This window comes from Motacilla alba, chromosome 7 (genome assembly GCF_015832195.1).
Source record: "Motacilla alba alba isolate MOTALB_02 chromosome 7, Motacilla_alba_V1.0_pri, whole genome shotgun sequence".
NCBI classification, from domain to species: Eukaryota; Metazoa; Chordata; class Aves; order Passeriformes; family Motacillidae; genus Motacilla; species Motacilla alba.
This window is the reverse complement of record NC_052022.1, coordinates 18,709,023-18,734,590: the sequence shown is the minus strand read 5'-3', so window position 1 is coordinate 18,734,590 and position 25,568 is coordinate 18,709,023. Positions and strand designations below refer to the sequence as shown.

General features: G+C 35.6%; 2 long non-coding RNA genes across 2 annotated transcripts; both read left to right on the top strand.

Annotated features, from left to right (window-relative positions):
- The first annotated feature begins 3,684 nt into the window (after positions 1 to 3,684).
- LOC119703011 lies at positions 3,685 to 7,920 on the top strand. The gene is made up of 3 exons (XR_005257521.1): positions 3,685 to 3,838; positions 6,225 to 6,308; positions 7,663 to 7,920. It is a non-coding gene; the product is annotated as an uncharacterized LOC119703011 (long non-coding RNA).
- Positions 7,921 to 8,153: 233 nt separating this feature from the next.
- On the top strand, positions 8,154 to 18,556 carry LOC119703013. Its single transcript, XR_005257523.1, has 3 exons — positions 8,154 to 8,437; positions 15,391 to 15,524; positions 18,501 to 18,556. It is a non-coding gene; the product is annotated as an uncharacterized LOC119703013 (long non-coding RNA).
- The last annotated feature ends 7,012 nt before the right edge of the window (positions 18,557 to 25,568 follow it).

Here is a 25,568-nt window from a genome sequence, read left to right as displayed (position 1 = left end):
AGGTATTGACTTAACTCTTTGATTCAGTTGCTGAGTTGTGATGATCAATTTGAGACTTAGATAAAGTATTGTCTGAACGAGGACTCTATGCTCTTTATCATTTGTCTACGGGCCACATTTGAGTTTGAGTCTCCAAATTCCAGAGGATATAATTGCCAAGTGTAGTTAAGTGTTTTCAAAACCCTAGCAGACACCTCTGTGCATCTTAAAATATCTAAACAGCTTTGCAGTGTTGTCTAAAGAAGCTTATGTGGCTCTAGAGGAAGTTGAGAGCAGAACTAGGAATGGATCCAAGATTATTCAAGGCCTACTCCAGCAGCTCAGCACAAATCATCTTCCTCCTGAAATTTACTTCAACTGTGCCACAATCCTGTGCTCAATTCATTAATTTTTAAAAACAGGTACTGTATACCTTAGAGTGAGTTTAAGATTTAATATCTTATTATTTATTGATGACATTGCAGTCTTTATTAAAAACACTATATGGCCCTGATTGTGCCCTTAAACTTACTTGAAACCAACATATTTTAATGAGTTGGCATAGTTGCTCCCATTCTCCAGTGAGAGAGCAGTTTCATATTCAGTATGTCCACAGTATTATTCAAGCATTCCACTGACAACACTTTACTCCACAAACAACATTTGTAAACAAAACAGTACAGGAGACAGCACTTTTTCAGACAAGACAGTCTAGTGAAACCAGTAATAATTTTCAACAAGTGCACATTCTAAGGCAGAGCAGACATTCGCAGAGGACATCCATGTTGGTTTTTTTTTTTTTTAATCTGACCACATCCTGTTTTTACAAATGGTGCCAAGTGTTTTACCTCCGATTTGCATGTTTTTAGAATTAATTAAAATGCCCCCGATAGTTCTTTCAGTATTTTAAACCTTCTAAAAAGTGTAAGTGTACAAAAGAGTATAGTTTACATTACTATAGTTTTCTCAGGAAAAGCCTTCTGTTTAGAGAAAATTGATATCAGGTACTGACTGTGAACAATCCATGATAAGTGTTGCTGAAACTGCAATAAGCATTGCAGATTCATTTATTGTGATAGTAGCAATCTGAGAGCTGGATACAAAATGAAGAACTTCTGCTGTCAAGGTCAGGTGATAGCCCAGATTCTATTTTTATTCATTAATCAGTCTGAATGCATAAAGACATTGTGTTCCTGCAGAGTTAAAAATTCTGGACTAAGTTCTCCGGGGCAATAATCAGTCCTGTTGCTCCAGGGATAGAGAAAGTTTTACAGTTGGGATTTTTCTTATTCTCAGAAGAAAATATGGTAATTACACAGTATTGGCATTACCTTCTTAGAAAGCATTAATAAATACCTTAATTAGACTAATGAAATTGTGGAAGGAATCATGTAAAGTTCTTCACAACAAGACATTGAAATACACTTGAGATTGGGAGAAAATTCCCATTTAGAAAAAGACATACATTGCAAAAACATCAAATATGGGAAATTTGAGTAGGTTTGTAATGATCACCGCAGCTTAATAGAGAGGACGCATTCAACCAATCATGGCTTTATTTGAGGTCACATGCTTTTGATATGTAAATATTTTAATATATTTTACTAAGTCCATATCAGCTATGGATTATTCTAGGTTATGTATTTGGAAGTCTGAAGGAGTAGTACTGTAAAATTTTACTTATATAAAGTTGAGGAGAGGTTAATGGACTAAGTTGTGTGTGGAAGATTTCCTTCAGCATTAAAAGAAGTTGTGATTTCATTGTTCATCTCAGATGGAATTGGATAAAGACTTCATTTATCATAAGTGTCTATTCCCTGCTCTTATGTTTCTCAATATGTCTGTGTCACAGGAGATATTGCCTGACAAGTGCCTGACAATTGAAGAGTTTGAGGCTCCTAGGACCATGTAAAACTTTTTTTCAACATTGACAAAAGCTGCTCAGCTTGCTAACATTTCTTTTTCTTTTTTTTTTTTTTTCCCTTTAGATCCTGGCCTGATTAAGTGGGTGGTTTTATCACATACAATTTTGTAGTTAGGTAGAATTGTAATTCTCCGTTGTGGAGAATGTGAACATTTGATTCTTCTTTCATTCGAAACTCTCCCTTAAATTCCTTTTATTCTTTTTGTGGTATGGCTGAACAATAACATTGGTTTGAAAGTCTGTGGGTTTCTTTAAACTAATATTTCCTTTCTCTCCCTCCCTGTTTTCAGATATATCCAAAACCTGAGACCAAGAAAAAAACCTGGATACTTTTAGAGTCAACTTTTTAATCCAAAGTAGGATGTTCTGGAATTTCAGTGCACTTCAAGGAATTGCAGAAGCATAGACTGGATAGTGCTGAATTAAAGTGTCAGCTCTATTGTCTTCTGATAATAAGATCCCTTAAAGAACCCAGAGACACTGACAAAAGAAAAGCGAGTCTTTTAGAGAGCAACACTGTATATGCAGCAGTCATAAAGGTTTGAGTGCAAAGCTGTGAGTAGAGCTGCAGTAAAAGAAAACACAGCCCCAAAATAAATAAAATACACAGAAGATGTTGGGTTTTTTTAATTGAATGTGCTATATACTACACAAAATAGCAATAAATTTTTTTCTGGGTATACTAATTATGATATGAAACAGGAAATAACACTGAATGTGAAACAAATGTTTAATGAGACAAAGGGTAGTAATGAAGAGTAGTAAATTACACTGCTGTTTTAATAGCCTGCCACCAGTGGGATACATTAACACCATAGGAGGTCTTTGCAGGTGAATGCTTCATCTTTTTCTGTTTTAGGAAAGAGAATGTAGTTGGATGACTCCTGACTAAACTTGTCCTTACTTAGCTGTAAGCCTTTTCTGTGTATCAATAACAAAACTCTGTGTCCTTGACCTTTCTGTATATTTTTAATTTCATGTTTTTGCAGGAGAAAGGGGTGGGAAGGAGTGACAGGAGAGAACAGAAATTGAAGGAAATCGAACAGAATTTGAACAGAAATTAAGTATGACTGGACTAGTAAGATGTTTTGGGCTCTAATATGCTGGAGTCTGTGTCTTGAGGATTATTTGTCTCTAGGTACCTGAAGAACAGAACAGATGTAAATACATTAAATCTTTTGTTTGTAAGTGGATTTGACCAGCCACCTTTTTAATGGCTGCTCTTGTAGGTTAAAATTAACCTCGTTTGGATTCTGATCCAGTAAGGTCCTGAATTTCATTGTCATCTTCAAGCAAGAGTTGGGTTCAACGGGTCCATGTTCAAAATTAGAGATATGCCCAAGTGAGTGATTGAATGACAACCTCATTAGCAGTATTTTGAAGTGCTTAAGACTTTGAGTATTTCATGAGTCATATTTTGAATGGCTACAATTTTTAGAATTAAATAATTTTGTTCCATCTTCCATGTAATAAAGAAAATAGACTCCTAATACTATGCAAATACACTTTATGATTCATATTTGCAACAATACCAGCAAGGAAAAAAAAGACTGTGTAAAATGAAATACACAATAAGATATGTCAGATAAGATTTTAAAAGCTTTGCCCGTGAGGAAGAACTGAAAATCCTACACTTAAAACCCAATGATAGAATGTTGGCTCAAGTGTTGTAATTGCTTTTGCAGCATACTTGTCAAGTTGTTACTAGAAAAATATGGCTGCTATTTTTCCTACAATCTGCATTACCTTGGTGGTTTTCTCTGTTCTGCATATAGGACTGTACTGAATTTTAAGAGATCTGAATTTGGCTGAGGATGAGCAAGCAGCTGTAGCCTTCAAACATTCTTCTTGAGAATTCTACAGGAGGTCTGAGCAGAAGAGAATATCTGATTAATCACCCTGTCCCAAATCAGCCACAGGAAATCATTGCTTCAGGTATGTTTGGGCTTGACAGATGTCTATTGGATTATTGTGCATTGCTGTTCAAACATCTCTGAAATTTCCAAGATACAGATGTAAGAAATGTAAGAAGCAGCATAAAATGTCAAAGTCTCACTTTTTTGTAAGATACAGAATAACTGAGAAAGTGACATGAGACAAGAGCCCTCAATATGTTAAAAATTTTCTTGAATATTTGACTTCTGCACATGTTAATATTTCAACTTGTTACCAACCAACAGCATGAGACACTGCTTGATGTTGGCTACACAGAACAAACTTGGAAAACCAAGCACAACAGCAAAGATCCTTATCTGACTTTATGGGACACAAATCTCATTTTTTAAGAACTGGCTCTGTAGCCTATCTACATCTTGACAAATGATTAAAATGAACCAGCTGCTGGTTTCAGATACTTCTTTCCATGCTTTAATAAATTGCACAGCTGCTGTTCAGAACCTTTCTGCAACCAAATGTATTTTTCAAAATGTAGAAAGAAGACTGGTCTTGATGTGCAGAATGGGTCTGACTTTTGTAATAATGTAGGGATCAAGAGCAGTGGTGCCAGTAGCAGCTGAGCTGAGAGGGAGCCTGGCTGAGCCCAAAGGCGCCCAGGGGAGTGACAGGAAAATGGCAACCCCACAGTGCTTTTGTTCCCAGTGGTAAACACCTTTTGGGGGTGAAACACCTCCTCTTTTCGTAAGGTTTTGCTGTTAATGCTGCTGTTCTTATTGAGCATGTCTTATCCTTGCTTTGTGCTTTCAGTAAATTGTGACCCCAGCCCATATTCTCTGCTTTACCAGAAAGGGTGAGAGAAGGGGAGTGGATTATTTGGAGTTTAGTTTCTGTCTGATGCTAAAACCAGCACAAAATGTCAAGCTCTACTGTGAATTCACATGGACTTTTAGTGGTCTTTCTGTCGCATTGACCAGTGTGCTTAAAGTATGAGTAGGACACAAAGAAATAACTCCTTTTTCTTTTGCAGTCTCCAGTGTGAATCTTTTGGAAGGGGAAGGAGGCAACTAATTTCAATCTAAATAGCAATTCATTTATTAAAAAATATATTACTTTCTATGTTAAAAGGCCTAATGAGCATGGATAATTTTTTCCTTAATATATGGCCTTAGAGACATTTGATCTCTTCTTTCCCACTCTGCCTCGTAGACACTACATGGAATAGGTTAGGGCTAGGTTAAGAATTTGAACAAATCCTTTGCTTTCACTAAAAGCCCTACAGATTTTGCCATTATTTGTGTTTCTCTGCCATCCTTTTTATACTTGCGCTGAAGGTCGGTTTGTAAAGAACTTTTCTACTATCTTGATCTATTCTGTGTAATGAATGAATTTATCAGATAGGATATAATTTTAAGTAAAATAGTCCTGAGCAATGTTTATTTGGTGAGATCCCTAGAGGGATATTCTTGGGGCAAGAATAGGGCCAGAACTGTTCAAAGAGGGTATAAAAGGAAACAATAAGAACTGAGACCCAGCATGTTTTGCAGTTTGAATTTAGATTAGTACTGAAACAACTGCAAGAAACAAACAGAAAGACTGCTGTTTTTGCTGACTGAGTAGCAAATCTTCCCAGCATAGGCAAAATATCACTGATGTAGTGGTGGCTTCTGATAAAAATGGTTGCAGCAGATCTGAAGTACTGGCAATCCCTTTATTAACAAGGTGTTTGATGCCTTTCTTTAAAACTGGACATGCCACAGAACCGACATAGCTCTAGCTTTGTATTTTTTATTCTGAAAAAAACATGTATGCACTGCCATAGCATGGCAGTGAAAATCTTTATTTCCTGATGTTCACACGTGTATTTTTCCAAATCACATTTAAGTACCTGCATAGTACAACTGAATGATTATAACAGAGAAGACTAATTTAAATTCAGAGACTTGAGATTGTATTTTACTGGTAAAAATCCCTTTGAAAGGGAACCACTACTCCCTGGCCTTATTAGGGGAACAATTTCTGAGATAGGACAACTTGGTGGCTGAGTAAATGCCCATGCCAGCAAAAAGTTTATGTAGCTGCTTCTTTGTAATAAAAGTAATGAGCCTTATGTTGGTATTCTCTGTAAATAACAGATGACAGTCTGGTAAAATCAAGTTATATTTAAAATATAAATTATCAATAGGTAATTTGCCGATTTGTGTTTAGGTTTTTTGTTTTTGTTTTTTTTTTCCTAAAGCTTTCTTATTAGCATTTTGCACTTAAAATAATTATCATAAAATATAAAGTGTTTTTTGCAAGCTCAGGATTAATTCCTCTTCAAGCAAGAACTCACAAGAATAGTTTTGATGTTGTTCAGATTTTTCAGTAAACATTACATATTTTTGTCCAAACATTTTTTGTTTATATTTTCTGTGCTTTTTCTCAGTTCAAAACAGAAATACCCATGTTCAAGGTAGTCAGCATTGAAGTGGTGGCTCTTGTTTTGAGAATCCTTTGGACTGACCCTCTGGTAAGATCATGGCTTTTTCATAATGGGCAAGTACTGTTTTATGAACAAGAAATTGAGTTGAGCATTTAAGATCTTAGTTAGCAATGTACACAAAGTTCTCTTTATGGCACTCCTGCACCCAGGCATGTGATATTTCAAGCCTATAATTCAGTACTGAATCTTTATTAGCCCTGGATTCACATCTGGTTTTGTAGTTGGGTCTGAGGCTACCTATAATATTTAACTTCATTTTTATATCAGTCTGTATTAGGAATCAAAATAAATTCAAGCAGAAGATCACAAAAGAATGAGATAAGGTGATCATCTGATCAGTTTTAATCATATTTTGACTTTAAAAATCACTGGCATAAAGATACATACTCCCCATGTCCTTACAAACAAAATTCCTATTGGCTTCAGTTACAATGCTGAGGGGTGAGACTCTTTGTGTGAATAGAGAAATGTAGGAAAAGAATGCTTCTAGGAGTCTTGAGGATTTTCAGAAACAATGTATAACAGAAAAACAAAATTTAGGGGGTAAATATTGTAAATGTGTGCTATTGAGAATTGGATCATGGCAGGAATGTTTGCTGCGAGGCTCTAAATCTCAGTGTTACTCGTCAGTTTATGAAAAATTACGGTATTTAAAAAGCCCAGCTGCTTTTTAAAGATATCTAAGGCCAGAAAATCAATTAGTGAATCAAGATAAGTAAGCATGATCAGCCTGGCACTTTGTTGGAACTTCAGTTTTTCTTTACCTATGTTTACAGCAGAGACAGTAATCTCAATTTCATACTCTTGATTTAGAAGTAGACATTACGTATCTGTAAAATCCAGAAAGAGCAATTCTGCCCAGGTTGTTTGACTGGGGGAAATTAATCCAAACAAACAGATTAGCATTACACTCCCATGGCAATGAATGTACTTAATGAATATGACAATAAGCTGAAGCACATCTAATCAAATAGAAACGAAATCATTTTAACCAAATGATAGTGTATAACTCCACATTTTAAATGGAATTACATCAAATATTAATTTAACATGAAACATGAGGGTAATTTCTCTTGGACCATGGTCAAAGATGAAAGTTTTCTGTTTTATTATTCACTTCCACAAGAAGAGTGTCAAAATTCAATCACCCTTTTGTTTTATTGATAGCCAGTATTCCATTAGACCTGGCCAGAGTAGAGGGAAGAAGAAACATGCCAGCTTTTTATCTCTGTGTTCATACTTCTTGCAAGTAAAAGCATAAAATGGGATTCTGCAAACCTCCTTGCTGTCAGGATTCTAGTATGCTTTTCTACAGTTTTAGCTGCTAATCTATGTGATAGCTACAGTTACAAATTATTGTTTGCATGTTTTGCTATCCTAGGTCAACTGCACTGGTACATACAGGAATTTTTGCCAGTCATTTGGCACGATTCTCTCCTGGCAAACTCAGCATTTCACTGGGAAGAACAAGAATTCAAATCCTGATATAATCAGGCTGTTCAGGTAAAGATCTTCTTTTCAGCTCTGCTGCCTTTCTTCTGATGGCAGCACTGAACCAGTCATTTCTGATGTACTAGGGACAAGAATAGATATGTTACTAATGCTGCTGAGGGTCAGTGTAGTCAAAGAATTTAGTGCTCTGATGCTATTGAGCACTTGTTTTGTAGTATAGCATAGTTTAGGATCAGTCAGTCTTCTCTTATGACATCAAAGCTTTATCTGATTGCTTGCATTCTCTTTAGATGGTTAAAATGTAACTAAAACAGTTTTGCAGTTTGGACTGTGTAGTATGTTATACAGTTTTGTCAATTTTATCTTTGCCCAGAGTACTGAGATATCAATTCTCACCAAATGCCTTTATAAAAATTTCCATGTAAATGCCAGTTTTATCTATAGATACATGAAGTCACAGGGCTCATCTTAATCATAAACCCCATCCCTTGATATCATAGAGGTTTTCTTTTCTCTGTTTTTTTTTTTTTTTTTGTATGTTTGGCAATCTTATTTGTAATTAGACATTTTAGTTAGTAGGACACAGTGCCACATGAAGTGGAACCTTCTGAAATGCAGGACAATTAATGGAGACAAATAGAAGTAGAAGGATCCGAAGATCCAGAAGCATCTGAAGACAAAGTGCTTTAATGGATATATATCAGGTAGTAGCATTGAATCAAGTTGAGATTATTTTTTTTCTCATAATTTGTGTAATTGTGTAAATGTTGTGCTAGAGAGTGAGCAATAGAACCATGCTGACATACAAGAAGGGAATACCGGTGCTTTGTTGGTACAACCCTGCTTCTGGCTCTGCAATACTGACATCACACAATGGGCCAAAGGAAAGAATACATGAAAAAGCTTTTTTTCTCTGCTCTATATCTCTTAGCCCTTAATTAGTGTTACATTTATTTTTACTTAACTTCCATATTTACCAGATGCAGAAGAGAGATTGAACGATGATTTATTTAGGAACTGAAAATATTTTCTATGTGTGATTTCTAGAAGAGCGTTTAAAGAATTTTCAGGCTTAAAACAAATTAAAATTTCTAATCTTCACATCACTGCACAATCAAATATATGAATACATAATTACTGAAACTTGGATATGCTTTTCTGTATGTTTCTATACAGTGTTACAAGGGAAGCATCAACTCAGTGGGCTGCTTTCACGTGATTTGGACAGAGATACTTGAAAGTCAGATTCATTTGTGCCTAGCAAGAACACTTATGTATGTTAAAGAAACAACAGCTATGTAGAGCTTATCTAAAAGATTATGAATAGATAAAAACTGGTATTTTTCATCCCTCATATAATCTCCAAATAAATAATCAAGAACAATGTAAAGCAAAGGGCAGTGGGTGAAATTCTTAAACATTTTAAGTCAGTGCAAATTGTATTATTGATTTTAATGGAAACAATATTTTAACTTATCCATTGAAGTTCCAGCCCTTATGAAAATGCCACAGGCAGGTCATTAATCATAACCATGTAGGGTTACACTAGTACAAAACTGTACATTGACTTCTGATATGAAAAGTTATTGTTTTATTTGTAACTATGGGAGGGTGTGGTGACAGTACTCACAAAAAAGTTAAAATTGGGCTACTTATTCAGGACAGAAAACACATAATGATTGCAACATGAAGTACTGATCTTTTTTGCCTTTTTTTGAGAAATACAGTTATGAGCCACAGTCTAAGCCTGAACCTAAAAACATTAGCTTATTTCTTCATATGTCCTACAGCTCTTATATCAACAGCCATTACTTTAGGACACATATAATGCTAGATATGAAATTAATATGGATTATTTGAAACAAAAAGGTTATTTTAAATTGCTACTGTTCACAAATATGTTAAATCTTTTAAACTGAAAGTATGCACTTTTTTAAAAGAACTGTGAAATGCCATTAGTAATTTGGAAGCATTTCCTGCTGATAGCCAAAATAACAGAAGGGAATATTAAATGACTTCTGAATCGTGGGGTTCATTCTTCATTTTCCATTGCAAATTTCTGAGGTGCAAACTAGATGATTTTCAGTTTTATGAAAGTACTTTAAAATGTTTTATTGGATGCTAATAGTAATTACACTATTTCTGTAACTGCCAAGCTATAAAGCTAGGACAATAATAATTACAAAAATAAATGCATGGAAAATTAAGAGTATCTCAATAATTTTTCAAACTGAATTTTTACTATGCTATTTTTCTAATGAGTTGTGTATTACTGCTTTTAATATTAAACAGATTCATAGAAAATATGATTATCAGAATGGTATAATTATCCAGGATAACAGACTGAACTTAGAAAGATGAGGATGGCTTATATAGTATTGTTCGCTTCCAAACTTGAAACAAGAAAAAATCTTGAATATGCTTTTCAGGCTAAAAAGATGATATATCCTAGGGAAAATATTTCTCCCATTGAACAGTGATGGAGTAAATGTGATGGGATATAAAAAGAAGTTCTTCTCCACCAAATTGTATTTACAGCATTCTAAATTTTGTTTATAACATTCAAATAAAATCATCTTCTTCACTGCGAAATACTCAAATATGCAAAATTTTGTCATGTATCTTGAAAATTTTAGCTAAGTTTTGAGCTGTTGCCAAAAACATGGAGAAACTACATCAACTTACTGTAGGAAGACAGACAGAAAAAAAATAGTCCAGTGTAGCTATATGAAACCCTTTGAGGGGATATGAAGGAAAATATAGCCAAATAATACTGGTGCCTTAGTCAGGAAAAATGCATTTATCTTATTCTGTCTACAGATTCATCTACAATCTTCATCACTCAACCTCTTCACTTAGACACAGTTGTAAAAATAGCTTTCAGTCTGAAACAGTGAAAAAGCTGACACAGCCAGAAGAAGGAAACTTTCTCAGTGATTCTATGATTTTAAAAGGATATTATGTAAAATTTCCCACAGCAGCAGAAGAAAAGCAGTCTTCAGAATCATTCTGCCCCACTTCCTTCAGGCAGTAATAAGTGTTGCAATTGATTTTGTCCTTAGTTTACTAATGATCATTTCTGCTATGAAAAAAAGAAGTAAAGGGTGACAGAATTGTGTTAAATTCATGGGTATAGATGCAGGACTCTACTATTATTCAAGTACAAAATGCTTTAGCCATGAACCAGTAGAGGAAGATGCCTGCAGTGAAGACAGTTTGAACTTGCGGCAGCAGGGTTTCACTATGCCCAGGCAGATAATGAAATGTCATCAAGTAGGAGTAGTAAGAAGCAAATAACATATGTTCAAGTACCCTAAACAACTGTGGGACAAAAGTTCTTTTCTATTTATATGATGTTGCTTCTCTCCAAAAATGTTACTCCTCTTTGAAAATGGCCACAGAGGAAAAAAATCAGGCAGAAAGCACCATTTTAATTTTGGTGCAGGTGACACAGTGCTGCCAAGATGTGTTTCTGCTCCAGCTGAACTCCCTCTTTGGAATGCTGTTCAGGCAGCTGGTGTATCCTGCCTCTGCAGCCATGCTCATCCATCAAACTCAAGGAAAAGGCCTCTGAGATTTCAAAGTCTGGTTGCTTAGGTGCAGATCCAGCTTCATGGATTTGATACAGTTCTGAGGTTATGTTACCTCCTACTCTGACACATCAGCACAATTACTTTAAAATATACTTTATTTGAACTTTTTTATGGTTGGCCATAGAAGTTAAGCAAAGATACTGCAGTGTTATCATTCTGAACCATGCCATTGCCCTTCTAGGAGAATTAGGGTAATTCACACAACAGAGCACATAGAGGCTGCTTCAATCTTCATGCAGGAATTACATGATATTTACACCATTAAAAAAATTGCTTTTGCAGTTTTTCAATATTGTGTTACAAACAGTCTCTTGTGAAATAGTCTTTCTGTGCTGTTACTTGATAGTTTTCTGATTGCTATGTTAAACAAAAAATAGGTATCAGCAAGATACACGATTAAAATGACCACATAAAAGGGGATTGCTTTAAAGGAGGATTAAGAGAGGGGGATTCTAAATCTAGCTATATAAATAAGGACTACAAATGTAATCCCGTGCATTCATTTATCTGATTGGCAGAAATAATGTGGCAACCAGCTGAGTAATGTTGAAATGTTTTCTTATATGGTGCACTTTATCAGATGTATGGTAAAGAATTCAAGTTCTATCCAGTATCTCCTTATGCACTATGTTGCTGCAACTAGCCTGAAGAAAGGGTATTTGGGAAGTGTATCTATAAGTTTTGTTTTAAAAAATCTGAGCATCTTTCTGCCCTTCATTTACATGGATATACTGATTGATTTCTTCCAAGCATGCTCCTGTCAATAGGAGAGGGCAGCCTGAAAAACACTACCCTGCTATTTGTGAAGAGTTTCGGAGCCCCATGTTCAGCTGAAGAAGCCTTGAAAAGCAAACTAGCTATGCTACATGTCAGAGGGAAGCAACAGTACTAGCAGTTAGCTTTGAAAATTTTCACCCTAGAAGGGCAACTTTAATAGCAGAACTCAGAAGCAAAGTAGTTGATGAAGTACTTTGATTCACCTTTTGCTTTGTCTTTTGATTCCTAAAATGTAAATGATAAAAGAATGAACTAAAAGATATAACCAGCCCATCAATAAATGAGATACAGAAATCCAACTGCTGATATTGCTGCCTGTGTTTTGCCTCTATTCTGGCAAACAGATTGGCAAGATCTTTAGTTAGCATTAAATTCAACTGGATAGTTTAAAAGACTCCATGACGATTAATTAGCTCAGGATCCATTCCAAATTTATGCAAGCATGAAACAGTTGCACAGTGTCTAAGAATGAAGACTCCTTAAACAATAAAAGTAATTTAATCCTGACATTCAAAAACCATGGAATGGGTTTATTCCCAAAGACAATTTCCTTAATAGCCCAGTAGCTGTAAACTACTGTAGTCTGTGGATTTGAAATCCAATTTTCTTTCTTTTGATTGTTACACAGCTGTAGCAACAGGTCATGTGGTCTTTCTTCTCTTTTCTTCCATGGCCAATAAACCAGACTATATTTAAAGAGATGACTTAAGTGCCTTAAGTAACACCCAAGTCACTTGGCTGAAACCAGAACTGACGGAAGATGGAACTGAAAATAGCACTTGTAGTTGTCTTTCTTTTTTGTCTTTCTTTTGTCTTTGTAAATTTTCCTTTTGGAAGAGGGATTTCAGGCTGTTTCTTCTTGCACTCTATGTGTACAAATCTGAGTTATCTGAAAAATTTATCATATGCCTATTTTATGTGAATACTTAGATACCTATTGTCATGTAAAACCATGCTCAATATACAAAAGAAGCTGAATAACATCACAAGAGTATCACAAACCCCACAACCCAGTGGGGTTTTTTAATACGGGAAATAAAAGAACTTAACAATTATGGCTTTCTATATTATTTTCTCCTTTGAATGACATACAAACTTCAGATATTTCCTACAATTCTTTCCCATCTGGATGCTCTGGTGACTAATGACTCCTGCACTCAGGCTCTGGTCTTTCCATCTCTGAGGGCTCTAATAACATCTAGACCCTCTGCACTTAGCCTGGAACTTTTAGATTCTTAATAGCTGACGGAGTTACTTTTATCAAATCTGGCCAAGATTAGTCTTTCTATTTAAAAAATCACTGTGAGGAGGGCAGAGAAGCAAAAACAGTAGTGAATAATTTTTCTTGATATCCTTAATAAATAAGCCTTAAAACAATGGTGCTAAGCACTATTTTTCCAGATTTCCATCTTTACATATGGTGATGACTGGTGGACCTTCTTGTTTGTCCTTGGTGTCTTTGAAAAGCTTTCACATTTTCATATTCTGGTGAAAACAGGGATCTTTTCTGTTGACTTGCTAGCAAGAAGCTGTGCATCCAACACTTAGTAAATGCAAGTTTGAGAATTTCTTTCCCCTCCTTACTCTTCCTGTACCTTACAGCTTCTTTTGGGAAACCCGTGCTGCAGAGATCCTTCCTGTCTGATTACATCAGCATAAACTTCTTGGGCAGGTCAGAAGGGAGCAATCTTTCAGTTTAGTGGTGATTCATGAAGTGATATATTTCCTTGTTGTATGGGGGCTGTGACCTAAATTTTGACATTTTAATTTTTTACTATTCATCTGTTTTACATGTGAAGCTTGTGTATTCAAGTAATTTCTAAACAATGAGGATTCTGATGTTGGAATGAAAGAAAAATGTTGGGTTTTTGATCATTAAGTATTGTTTCTGCTCATATAGCAGTAATCAATAGTTTTTGTGGTAAGTTCTTTCCAAAATTCTACTGGAGACTGACATTCTTGCATGATGTTCCTAAACATGGTTAACATGTCCTTCTTGTTTGGAAAGTCACCAGCAGGAATATAATTTCTAATTTGGATGTGTGATGTGCTGAAGTTAGTGGAAAGCTGTGTGTGTTTTGCAACACTAAAAAGTCTTAAAATAAGCCTTTAATGTAGCCCTTTAAAATAACTCTTTAAGTACAATTCAAACTAAAACCATATGCTAGTCTATATTTGTAACTGTTTTTCACAAGACCATATGCAAAGAGATATTCTACTAAAAATGTAACAACAAATATATCTGTGTGCTTAGTTCCTGGGGTTTTAGAAACAGCATTTTTGGTTTATGTCAGTTTAGCATTTATTCTTGCAATCTCTTTTCTGTTTACATGTATTTTTTCCACAAAAGATACCAGTAAAGACAGTAAACACTTTTTTTTCTTTTTTTTCTTTTTTCTTTTCTTTTTTTTTTTCCCGGTAAGTAGCCCATCAGGCTTTGGTGAAACAGCCAAATCTTGTATAGAATTTTTGCAAGCCCCTGGTTCAGAGGGTCAGTGTTGAAATTCTACTCCATTTTGCAAATATATAGCCATATGCTGCCATCTGTCTGTTTTGCAGATGGGAGTTAATAGTGCACCATTAATGTTATGTACCAAATTGCAGCTATTTTTGGTGTTTCTGAAAAGCTGTTAAGACTTTTGGTTTATTATTTTATCCCGTTTTAAAGCAGTTTTTTGGTCTGCTTTGGCAAGTACACAGTGAATAAAAACTACTTTGTATAGCACACATCTCATCCATGTGTTGACCATGTCAATGGTAAGAAACAATTTGGTAATTTCAAATTAGAAAAATAGATAATTTGACAAATTTTGAAGTTTATAAATTTCAATCTTGAAATTGTCAATATTGTCTTTAATATTTATTACTTAAAATTGTACTGTGTTTTAGTGAATTCATGTCTTCAAAAAAAAAAAGAAATGAGAATATGTATTTGTCAGGAAAGAATACTAGTTTTTATGTAGATCCTGTATATGAGATTTTTATTTATACTCCAAACCACTTAATCTAAAAAAAGGTGTCTGTTATGGAAATACTAAACATTTTCAGATCTGCTTCAGACACTGATTTTCTTTATCTAACCCCTAAATACGCCCTTCAGATTAAAAGCAAAGTTATTTGTTATTGCAATAATCACAAAGAGTAATAGTTACATTTTCTAAAATAGGAAGGAAACTTGGCAAACTGTGCATGTATTTCTGTGTAGTCAGCCATTTCATGACAGTAAAACAAATCAAGAGAATATATCTTTTGTAACATGCTGTTTTGTAATTCTTTAATTTTCCCAGATAAACAACATTGTGCAGTTTACCCATATGCAAGAACACTTGTAAAATGGAGTGATTAATGGAGGGGTCATCATTGACATCGAAGTGTAGGGGAATGAATTCTGTATCATTATGTTCCTGTGAGGAATATGAAGGTAATAAAATCAACATTTGTTCAGAGTTTTTTTTTAGAGACATGTGCTCTTAATAGTATTGCTAAATTTAATACATGGGCTGTTTTTAATTAGAAAATTAGACAAAGTTTTTAATTTTGATTTCTTTTTAAAATGAGAGTTATCAATTAACATGAATGCTTTTTCAGTGAAGATTGGTTTTGTTTCAAAATAGTTCCACTTCCTGCAAATAACACAACCAGGTTGTCAAAGAACCTTGATCATTATTGGTTTAGATGAAAGTATTATATTGAATATAGGATTAAATATAGTAGGTTTGTTGTTGTTGTATATTATCCTTTTTTTTTCTGTCCAAGTAGATCATGTTCGTTATGTTTCCAATATAGGCCTTATGAAAATTCACAACAGAGACCTTTAAACCCTGGGGAAATGTTATTCAAAACAGACTTAAATGGTGTAATTTTAAGTAATTTTCTTACAAACTGTATTTTTAGTGGTACTCACCCAGTAACTCTGTCTCAGTGTATTTTTTCATGAAAATCACGTGAAAGGTATTTCTTTCCTAGTTAGAGCTTGATTCAGAATGCGGTACCTCTAGCAATAATAGCTTAAGCAGTTGCTTGAGTGCCTTCAGTGTTTGAACAGCTGCACAGTCAATTTCACTCAGTATAAAAGTATCCATCATCAGCTAGTCCATTTTGGTTAAACAGACAGTGGATGTTACACAGCCTAAATAGCTGGGAGGGTAAATCACATAATCAAAATGTGATTCTAAATAATATGGCTCATCTGAAACTCTTTAATCCTATCTTCTGAGGCCATTGTAACAAAAACAATTATTATATTGTATTTATCAAAGCCACTGAGAGTTGTACTACTTTCTGTGGAGACTGCATGCTTTTCCTCTGTTCCAGGTCTTGTTTGGTAAATCCATGGGTAAAATTGCATTCTTTCTGCTGAGTAGATTCTGCATGAAGCACTACTTAAAGTTACTGTAAAAACTCAAGAACATGTCCACCATAAAAATCTGAATGAGAATTTCTAGTGCTTGAAGGATTCCTGCTGCCATGATCTCTGAGAAGATTCTTGCATCCTTAGCCTTGTCTTTATCTGTTCTTCATTTCTAGGTTGCCATCTTCACAACAGCTGTCTAAGCACTCTTGCTCATCAGGTGGTTGTAGTTGTCAATGCAGTGTTCTGCAGTTTAGGGATCATAGCCATACTAAGAGACCAATAGTGGATTTTTTTGTTTTTTCCTCGGATCAGAAACTTTGCTAGTAGATTTTCATCAGTGCTAGGAATTAAATAAGTAGAAGGAGCTACAAAGATGGAATGGAATGGAATTAAGTGAAATTAAATGAAACTAACTGAAACGAGACAGACTTAATTTCATACCCATGGGGAGCTTCATACTTCTGGGTTTTCTTTTTGATTAAGAGTGAAAATCCTCCCAGAAGAATGAAATTTGAAAAGTCTGACCAGATCTATTTTGAAGTCATCTTCAACTGTGTTCTCTAAAAGGCTCCCAATTACATATATTTTTTTTCTCCTCATATCTTCTGTTTCCTACCAAAAAATTGTGTATTATTCTTTAATTTTCCTTCCAGTCTTCCTTCTGATTTGTTCCGTCAGACCTGCTCTGCAGAGTTTTCCTGCTGCCTAAGTACTGCAACTTGTTCTTTCTTTCAAGATGCAGTCAACTACTAATGCTGTATTGAAAGCATGATGAGTAAATGATACTGTTTAAGGTTCTTGTAAATGTATATAATTTTATCTGTGAAAATAATGCAGTTTCACTGATCAGAAATTTTGCTTCTAGTACTAGGAACTCTCTGATTTGTGTGTGTGACAGAAGTCCACAGAAGAGATCAAAGTGCTGTTTTGTTCATAATGTTTGAATGCATCTTTCTGCACAAGAAAAGAAAAGAAAAAAAATAGAAAAAGGATCTGTTTTCAGCTAACTGTATTTCAGCAGTCGTAATCCTTTGATACTAATCTAGATGCTCAGGCTTTCCAGCAACAGAGCAATCCCCTTTGAGGATCTAACTGTCCTCGTAACACAAATGCTCCATTTATTTTTATTTGGTTTCAGCCTCTGAAACAAAAGCTAGCCAGGCAGGCCTTGCTAGAAGGAGAATTCCTGCTGGAGAGAGACTGCTAGGAAATAGTGTCTCATTAGGTTTTCCCAAGACTTTAATCTTGCAATTACTAGAAGAAAACTCAAAACAGCTAACAATTCTCCTACACACAAACCTTTAAAAGTGTAATCCATTTATAAAACAGACTTGGTTGCTTCTATTTTCTTTAATGTGGGAACTCTCTTTATCTCATGACTGGTGAATCTGCTTTCCATCAATTAGTATGCTTCTCTCTGAAAGTGTGAGACCAGTTTAATCATAAATGAATGTTCTTGTCAGGCTTTCCAGTTGCCAAGCACTCCTAAAAGCAAGGCGAGATGCTGTACAGATGAAAGTTTAGGTCTGTATATGAAGATTAGTACTCTGGCCTGATAACATTGGATGGGCTGGAATAATTAGTACATCAAACAAACAAAAATATCTGGAATAATTAGTGCAACAAACAAACAGAAATATTAAAATATTTAACCTTACTGGAACCAGAATGGTTGTACCATAGGTGTGAGTTATCTAGTGGTGTGATAAGAATAAAAGCTCATGTCAATATGGAATATGGTATAGCTGACAGGCACTTAAAAGAAGATGAAGTTCCCATTTGGTAGATGCTATTAGTAAAGCCTCACAGGCACCATATAGTCAATACCCTGCCATATGGCTTCCTGTCCTACTGCCTGAACTGAGTGAAACTAAGTGAGAATTTTTAATGTTCAGTGCTGGAGAGAGCAAAGGCATAAGCCAAGACAGGGGCTGTCTCTTCCTTGTCTTCATTCTGTCACATTCCTCCAAATTCAAATTTTATAGCAGTCCTTTCAGCTCACCTGTCAAATTCCTCTTTTTTTTATCTTTCATGTTTATATAGATAAGGTGTGTAATCCACCTCTGCTGCTTGAAAATAAGATGCTCCTCATCTCTGGGTAAGTAGGTCAATTTCATCTTTTTATGATCACTGACAATTTCTTTATGGCCCTGGTTGTACTCCTGTCAGCTGTAATGCACACGTGGAAGCACTCAAGGTAGCATTAAAGATAGATGGGATAATCGCTGCAGCCTGCTGCTGCACTGAGATGTAGTGCTGATGCCTCAGGTTTTAGCTTTTTTTATTTTTCAGATTCTGCGCTGCTTTAGTGTGTGGGTTTGGTCTTCATATTAGGGGATAGTAAGCTCTCTTCACAGAATGGGTAGACAAAACAATTCCTTCTCTTGCTGGGGACCCAAGGACAGCCGATCCAGATCTCAGGCCCAAGAGCATAAACAATGGTGGACTGAAGAGAGAAAAACAAGAAGGATGGGACTTCATGGGCTGGAGCTGTAATTGGGCAATTATCTCCAATATGCTAACGGACCAGAACGTATAAAAGTGTGAGACCCCAAGACCAGTCATCCATTTTTGTGACCATTTTGGGTTCATCTTGGGTGTAGCCCTGGCTGGGCTCTTGTGCTGCCCAAGGTGTATCCATTGAGGCCTCCTAATAAATACCTACTTTATTCTTTAAATTCATCTAGTCTCTGTTCTAGGTCAGCCTCCACAAGGCATCAGTGCCACTGCCTTTTCAGTGCAGGTCAGCTTCCAGTGGGCACACAAGGCATCGTCACCATTTCTGTCATTGGTCTTAGGCTTGAATGAGTAGGTACGGAGACTGAACTATCTGTCTGCCCAAGGTTCCCCCCTATCCTGGAGATAAGGAAAGCTTGCTTTGCTGCAAATCAGAGTTTCCCATCTTCAGGAAAATCAGTGCAATGCCTTGCAAGACAAAGAAGAGCTCTGTGGAAGTACATGAACTAAATGTACTTCATAAAAGGACAGGAAGTAACTGAAGTACACTATCAATTGCTGGTTTTTTGGCTTCATGGGTAACCTAAGTGTTTTGCATGTTCTTCTTGAGGAAAAAGTAAAAAATCCTACACCATGTAACAAATAATTTATTTCATATTTATAATAATAATACTTGTAAGTTTCTTAGGCTACTAGTATTTTTGTCCTTTTAATGTAAATATGGTATTTTACATGTGGTTGTCTACCAGGTGTTAATAGTCATATTTTTAAACAAAGATGTAACAAGGATGATGATGGAAACAAAATACACAGAAGGAAACAAAACACAGAGTGTCATGTATTACAAATTTTTTGAGTCTCATGTGTCAATTGCTGCTAGTCTTACTCATTGTAGATATATTTTCCTGCTTTAAATACTCCTAAAATACTCAAGGTTCCCTGAAACTTACTTATTTTTGGTGCTGAAAGATGAGCCACAGCTAGTTCTTTTTCATTCCTATAGCAAGAGGGAAACTTATCAAGGAGTGTAGGAAAGTTGATGGTCTTAGAATTATAAATATTAGTATAGTAAATATTGTTAGTAAACAAATACCATTTTTTGCTACCAGATATGTTTGTAAATAGTTCTAATTTTCACTTCTGTTTGATTTGGGCCATTTAAATAATTGTGTGCACCTCGTGAAAAAGAAATCAGGCTAAATAAATATTAAGACAGAGAAAAGTAATTAACAGTACTCTGCTAAAAAAAAGTAAGAAAAGGTAAAACAAACATCTAAAGAAACTGTTACCCAGCTTAACACATCAGGACATGAATTTCCTTTCATTTGACACATTTTCTGGCAGCAAATGGCAGCAATTGGAATTAATAATCCTTAATAGATTATTAGCTTGAATGAAAATAATTTTCCATTAAAAATTGGTAATGATATTCCTAAAATTCATCAGAGACAACCTGCATCTTCTGGGAACAATAAAAAACAATCTCTGACACTAAAAGTTATGATTAAAAATTAATGAACAGGTCAAGATCAAGTCACTGAATTTCATTCTTATGTAAAAAAAATTCAGTACATTTACTATATAAATTACTATTTACTATTCAATACATTTACTATTACTATAATAGTAAATGCATTTACTATTCACATGTTTAAAGTTTTCTCTTGATTATGTCTGTGATTCGAGGCAGGAAAATGACTGTCAATTTTTCACTTTTTTCTTAAATCAGTGATCTTTTTGTTTGAACTACTGCTATTCAATAGGAGTGCATCAGGGAGTGAATAGGAGAGGCTCCCTTTGGTATTTCATACAAATGGCAGAAGTCTCTTCTCAAAAGTTAGCTACAGTACATAAATAAGATGTAATCAGGTACTCCTCAGTGCAACTACATCTGTAAATAAGATCAGATTCTAAATTTACAGGTACATGACAAGGCAATGGCTACAGATCAGACTTCGTTTTAAGGAAAGAAGCAGAGTAAATGTATTGTCTCTGTAGATCTCTCTTACTACAGATTGGCAAAATCAGAAAAAACAGTGGAACCTTTTGAAGTTCAACAAAAGGAAATTCAGGGCCCTGCACCTGGGGAGGAATAACTCCACGCAACAGTACGGGCTGGGAGCTGACCTACTGGAAAGCAGCTCTGAGGAGAAGGACAACCAGCTGCCCATGAGCCACCCTTGTGGCCAAGAGGTCAGTGGTGTCCCGGGGTGCATTAGGAAGAGCATTGCCAGCAGTTCAAGGGAGCTGATCCTGCCCCTCTACTCTGCCGTGGGGAGGCGCATCTGAAGTGCTGTGCCCAGTTCTGTGCTCCTCAGGACCACAGGGACATGGAGGTTCTGGAGCAGGTGCAGCAAAGGGCTACCAAGGTGAGCAGGGGTCTGGGGCACCTCACTCAAGGAAAGGCTGAGGGAGCTGGGCCTGTTCAGCCTGAACAAGACTGAGGGGAGCCTCATCAGTGTTGGTAAATGTCTGAAGGGAGGCTGTCAGGAGGATGGATCCAAGCCCTGCTTGGCACTTCCCGTCAGTAAGACAAGAGGCAGTGGGCAGAAACTGCTGCACAGGAGGTTCCACCTGAACACACGGAGGGACTTCATTGTGAGGGTGGCTGTGCTCTGGAACAGTTGCCCAGAGAGATTGTGGAGTCTCCTCGAGAGATATTCAAAAGCTCTGGACACAATCCTAGTAGTGTGCTCTAGGGCACCCTGCTTGAGCAGGCAGGTTGAGCGCAGGACTGGATAACCTCCAGCCTATGGTCCCTTCCAGCCTTACCCATTCTGTGATCCACAGTGGACTTGGCAATGTGTTTACTGGTTTGCTGCAAAGGAATGGTACATCTTGTCTTGCCTTCAGTGTATAGAAAATGCTGGTAAATACTTTCCATAGAATCACAGAGTCATAGAATTGTAGAATGGTTTGCATTTAAGATCATATAGTTCCAATCCCCCCTGCCATGGGCAGGGACATCTCTCACTAGACCAAGTCAGAGCCCCATCCAGCCTGGCCTTGAACACTGCCGGATGGGGCATGAAGTGACTTTTTCTCTCACTATAGTCTCCAGAGGGTTTTCTTCCCTCCTGAAGCTTTTAGAGAGGCCTTTCTTAAAATACGTTCTGCTGTTAGGTGAGGGTGCCCTCTGATGGAGACTGTGAACACACAGTCCTGGTGATTCCAAGGTGATTCCAAGCCCATCCATAATAGGCTTAGTAGACTTGGTTTATTTTGCAAAACAGCCCAGTGGGCACAATAACTGCAGCAGGTAGACAAGTAACAAAATGTTTAATTTAGAAAATGGACACTTTCTTTGAAGTAATAATTTTGTTTCTTCGTAGTATGGTCCTCTGAAAATCTTTCTCTTTATGGAAGTTTTGCTTTTGATTTCAATAACAAATTTCTCTTTTATTTTCAAGTATAAATTGTGCAAGTACAATTAAAACTGATGGAGAGCAAAATTAGTCAACATATAGGGAAAAAGACAGTAAATGTGAACAGCTAGTGTAAGACTTGGTTTAAACAAATGAATTTTGGAAAGCACCTAATCTCTGCCCACATTAATTTTCAATATTACTTTATTAGCATTTATTTGGGTTTAAAGTCAGAATACATATATATTTCATATATGTAGAGTAAATTCAACTTCATCTGCATTACTATGTGTGTTTTCATGTTGGAAAATGAGGTAAATGCTTACATTGATGTGGCTGTGAAATGGAGATTTCGACAAACCCATTTTATGAGTAGAAGTATTTTCTTAATCTCCTAGTAAAACTTATTTTTTATTAAATACATATTTATTTGTTTTCTTTCTACTCTAAAAGTTCTTATAAAATGACAGTTAGAATGTTAATAATATTTTTCATCTATCCACACTTTTCTGGTCTTTTATTTTCCATCCTCTCAAATGTAACAGATGTCATAGACATACAGAGCAATGCAGAAAATTTTTCTTCTGGACATAGCAGGATAATGTGACTGGAAAGATATATGCAAAATCCATGTCACATCCAGGTGAGATGTGATACTCTCCTGCAGAACAAACTAATCAGTTATGAAACTGAAACACTATATTCATATTTGTATTCATATACAAAATTAAGCAGATTTGTTTAGATATTATTGTAGAAATGAACTGTTTAGCCAAGGTTTAAACAAAGTACGTTTTTCTGCAAAGTACTTTTTTTTTCATCCACTTTGCCTGGTCTTGTTTTATTGTGAAATGGCAAAATAATGTGTTTCAAAAGTAAAGTCAATAATCAAATGCTGCAGGGGTCAAGCTATCCAGTGATGTTTTGCACCAAATGCTTAATTTGATCTCTCTTCAGTGTTGGCTTAGTCACTCTTATTGAAACCAAACATCCAGCAATACAAAAGATGTTCTAAAAATACTAATTTTCTTTAAAACTTTTTATAGTTGACAAGAAGTCAAGAAGTTCAATTCAGCCTCCTGTAAACAAGATGCATTTGTGGATGAAAATTCCATTAAAATAAAATAAATAAACAAATATGCAAGTCTTGAGCAGGAAGTTGGAGGTGGGCAGGTGAAAGAGTGAAATCAGTACATAATTCCCTTAATTCAAACCATTGTCTTGAAAGAGTGTTTTCTGTGCATCCTCTGAGGCCACTGACGCTGCAGCCCAGTGAGACCTTTCAGATCTTGCTTTTACATTGCTTTGGAATGGGTGTACTACAGGAAAATTTGTAATTGGAAATTTTGACTGCTGCTTAATTTTTCAATCTTTTGGGGTTTTTTAATAGTTAGATAATTTCATAGCCACATTTTAATCATTAGCAGATTTTAAAAGACCTTAAGATGTTGCTGATGATAGTCCACGATTTCTTTAGTTCACGCCACTGGTAGATAAACTATGGAAGAGCAGAGAAATCACACAGACCAACATACTACTTTCTGCAAGTAGTAAGCAGGTTGGTGAAACAGCATTTCAGAACACTGTGATTTTGGCTTTATGGATAATTATTTACATACTGTGTATTTTGGGACATATTTTGTCTATGATAATATTAACTCATTGCATTGAGAAACATCTTGCAAATGGCTTATCTTAAAATACAGAATATACGGTAAAGAAAAGTCAGGAGAAGATAGACAGTATAATGCCAGATTAAACACCTAACTGCACAATGTCAGTAGTGAAGTCTAATGGTACAATTTTTGTAGAAAAATGTAAAACTACTAATTAAGAGGAAGGGAAGATATAAATACATGCTAAAAATTTCCAATGAAAATTTTTTTCAGACTTTTGACAAAATTGCTGCTCTTGGCGCACTGCAGAGACATCAGTGAAGCAGCCCTGAGACAGCAATATTTCATTACTGACAGAAAAAAGGATTGCTGGAGAAGAAAAAAGGATAATTTTAATTTCCCAGATATCCAATCCTTGTGAGGAGACCATGATATTAATACAAGCCCTTTGACTTCAACATGGCTGAATGCCAAGCCAAGACTTTCTGAAACCAATTATTGACCATCTCCTTTTGCTGATCATGTTCACGAATAAAAGGTTAGCAGATTACGTGGTATAATATTCTTCAGTGGGAAGTGTGGGCAGAGGGTAAGTCTGTTTTGTTCTTCAGTATGATCTATTTTAAGTACCCAAGTACAAAAGGAACTAAAGGACTAAACATGCCAAAAATTGTGTCTTAGCTTTTGGAGAAAGGATGCTGGTAAGAAACTGCAGTGATTTCCATCCTGTAAATACTTCTATATGGGTCATTTATATTAAGATAAGTATTAAACATTTTTCTTCCAATATCTTTATACTCAGCAAGTTTGTATCCATGCTTTACTTCTCTCATGTATAAGATTATTGAGATTATAAATAGTGTCATCGCTGTTTTTCTTTAGGTGGCAGTACAGCTGTTAACACAAGTACTGGTTACAAAGCCATATCCACTTTGAACACTAAGTGGTGCTATCATATTAAATATTGCAATTCACTCTTCTCCCTTGGAAACAGGTTGTACCACCTGATAAACCCCATCACTTTTCAGTTATTAGATTGCAATTACAGTTATAGTCCTAGTAATAATGGTGGTATCACTTTAGTGTCATTATTATAAAATTGTGCATCACTAAAACTTTGTGAAACTAGAGACCAAATAAGTAAAGGAGCTGTAGTGTACTTGTTGTCTGTGCAACTCTAGCAATAATTAAGTGCAGCCAAGTAATGAATTGCAGTAGATGTTTTTATATAAACAGATGAAAAACAAGACTGCTGTGTAGGGATGCTTTTGAATGACCTATTTCAATTTAATATAACAAATTACATCTTTAGTATTAATTTAGCATTCTGTGTTGTAAGAAAACCTATTGGTTGTATAACGCATATCAGTTTTAAAATCACTCTCATTATTTGCTGACTACATAATACTAATTCTAAGAAATAGCACAGGGCTGTCTGTCCCTAAGACAGACATGAATATTCCAGTAATATATATGGAAATATTACAGATTTCAACATAGACAAGGCATTTGGAAAGTAATTTTGCATCATCACTAAAATGAGGAAATTATGAAGAAAAGAAAAAAATTGGAAATAACTTAAAATAACATTGAAAAAGGGGAAAATTCCCTTTATTTGGGTTGAGTTTTGAGGGATAAGGGAAAAAAATTTCCTCTGCATGTGATCTCTTTCA